At 51.4% G+C, this 2,988-nt stretch overlaps 1 pseudogene, besides 2 other annotated features; it reads right to left on the reverse strand.

Annotated features, from left to right (window-relative positions):
• Positions 1–2,988: a sequence feature (areas not merged during assembly with more than two copies in the genome that could not be assigned to a particular haplotype).
• On the reverse strand, positions 15–1,619 carry Tc00.1047053511795.10 (annotated as a pseudogene).
• Positions 1,920–1,939: a microsatellite.

The following is a 2,988-nucleotide window of genomic DNA, read 5'->3' on the forward strand; positions in this document are numbered from 1 at the left end:
CCATACCGCACACAATAATAAAATGTCCCCCACGTCGAGGACCGCAGTGACAACGAGCACAACGATGAGCAACATGAGGGTTGTCTGTGCTCGAATTCATCACAACACTCTAGCCCCCGTTGGTTCAGGCCTCTGCCACACGAAGAGGCACAGATGTAACATCATTTGCACGCAACAGAGTGAAATCCGCAAGAACGTTGTCAGAGTCATACAGGACGCAACAATCACCAGCCCGGTCAGTAGCCGTTGTGGGCATATTCTGCAAAACATGGTCCACGCCTACAGGAAATTTGTTGTCCAGCTGCACAAATAATTTATTGTTGGGCCAAGCAACGTGGGCCAAAAACGACGACACCAGTCGATATTCGGTCGTAAAACCGCCAGTGAGAGCCATCGATTGGAATAAACACCAAAGCCACCAACGGCCAACAAGAACTGCAACAAGGCATTCGTACTTGAATCAAGGAACGTATTCTTCTCCTCCATGAAGAAAAAAAAACAATATTTTTCCTCCTTACAGAGCCTTCCAGCAATGAAACACCATCATGCAATCCGCCCTTATCGGCACTACTCAGGAGCATAAGAACTGTGCAACGCGTAGAGGGCGCTGCAATCAGGCAAATGAGATGCTCCACGGTGGCAAGCAGACTCCTCCCAGGCCAGGCATCAACCAGTCGCGAGCAGCATGTCTCTTCATGGGCTCGCCGTTTTGTTTCCAAGCAAAACGGAAGGCTTTCGTCGCTCAGCACCAACCCCGCGTTGCATCGTGTCGTCAAGGGAATCAAGTGAGGACGACGGAGTACATCATCAGGGAAATAGCCCTCATTTGTGGGAAACGGCATCGCACACGCCGGAAACAGGTGCGCATGATGTCCCTCCACGTCAGCTGCGTAGCCTGTCAGCTGAAGGAAAATTCGGTGAAAAGGAAGTCAGCGCACTCACCTCCACCCCAGGCAGTTTTATCAGGACGACCAAAGCACCAAGCTGGGGCTCCACACTTGTTGAGGGATATCGTGACGCCCTGACACGTCCACGTGCATGTCCACACAATGTCCTACTCCTTTTCCCCCGCCGCACGCGTCCGCACCGTCTTTTAATCCACATCCAGGAGGGATCGGATGGCGAGTGGCACCTGGTCAGCCAGCAGCGTTCCATTCCTTAAGGCTCCGAATACCGAAGCCCCAAAACCACCGGCCATCAATCAATGATGCCGTTGGCACAAGACCTCCTCTGGCCAACGCCACACACTTGTTCCGGAGCACATGTTATCCCATGCCTCGCTGACGCCGCCCTCAGCATCCTCTACAGGTACACCGTGCATTCACTCCCAAAATACGGGTGTGGAGTACACCTCAATAATAACTGCACAATTAGCCTGCAAACCGCTCGCTGAAAGTTGTCATTGTGTTGGGTGGCAGGGGCAACGCAATCACTTATCGCAGCTCCTCAGGAGATCAAAGAAGATAGCAATCATCATTCAACTGAGATGGGCTTCGCAAGCCCCTTGCGACTTTTGTCCGATGGGGTGCTTCAGTGCGTATGAAACCTTGTCCGCGGGACGGAATGCCTATGCGCTCTAAAAACGTAAGCATGAACTCACGGGAGAAGAATACATAATATAACGGAAGCAAAATGCCACAAATAAGAAAGAACGGTAAAAAAATTATATGGAGGGGTATAGATATGAAAATATGCATCGATCAATGTATAGGTATATCGATATGGGTATGAGTATCAAAACGCTACTTTATTTTTATTTATTGATGCATCTGTATAGATATGGATATATCCCTTCCTTCCCCTAATAAAATTCGACAGATTGCTTGGTTTCTTGGTTTATTGAAATGCTATTCTATTGACTGTATATTTATATAGATAGGCATGTAAATATCGGTACCAATATCTATTCAGCGCTGTTGATATATATATATATATATATTGTTACTATTCCTCGTGTCCTCTCAAATAAATACAAAGGCCCACACGCCAGCCACCATCGCAGAGCACGTCGGCTCAATGATTAAAGATGTAAAAGAGAGACCCGGCACCCAAAGTGGGGGCCGGACAGCGGAGGCCGTGAAGCACACACCACCGCTACGCACCCGCCCCGGGGATAGCGCGGTGGCTCAATAATCCGCTGCTGCCAAGAATCAATAAAACAACAAATCACAGAAACAACCAAACATGGACGCTATAAATGAGGAAAGGGAGAAGAGGGCAGACTGCCAGGAGCAAATACGGCCCGCCGCATCTGCGGGGGGCCTTGTGCCTTCTCGCCGCGCGGAGGTACTGATGGTGCAGTGCCTTTCCACTTCAAAGTGGAACCACACCAATATTTCCGTGAAGCACGACTTCCCCACTTCTCCAATGTCCGCTCCATGCTTTTTTCTGGGTGCCTGCAGAGCCGGGCAGCGGGGTAAATGCAGACCTGCCTCTCCGCACAGTTCCATTCGGCCGGTATTCACAATGTCCGGTAGATGCCCGTAGCGTGCCGTGCGGTAGCGGGTCAGTCAGGCATTGCTGTGGCACGGAAACCCGCACGCTAAACGGCAAAACCAAACTGGTGGTAGTCGCAGCGGGATGTCGTCGCCGAGCAACGTGCGCCTTCTCGGCGGCCTGAGCCCTCTGCCGCCGGGAAATCGGCAACAGCGTGACGCTAATCAATGCATGTGTGCGTGCCAATTTAGGCACACGGTGCATTGTTTCTCGGTGGCATTCTCCTCCTGCGTGGAGGCGGGGATTCTGCGTTGGTTTGATGCTCTTCATGCGAAAGTTCAAGCTTTGCAGCGCGTGGTTACTCATTCTCCATTTTTAGTGTCACGACTTTCTTTCTGTCGGGTGTTTGTGCCGGGCGTGGGTGGTCAATCCCCCGGCATTCCCCGCCTGCCTGCCGCATTAAGGGAACCTATGAGGTGCCACTTCCTTCGGTGCCGACGGTAGCTCTGTTCCGGAGTTTCGAGTGCCCGTATGAGGGATAGTGGTCCCGCT

This window comes from Trypanosoma cruzi, genomic scaffold (assembly GCF_000209065.1).
Source record: "Trypanosoma cruzi strain CL Brener 1047053517167 genomic scaffold, whole genome shotgun sequence".
NCBI lineage: Eukaryota > Euglenozoa > Kinetoplastea > Trypanosomatida > Trypanosomatidae > Trypanosoma > Trypanosoma cruzi.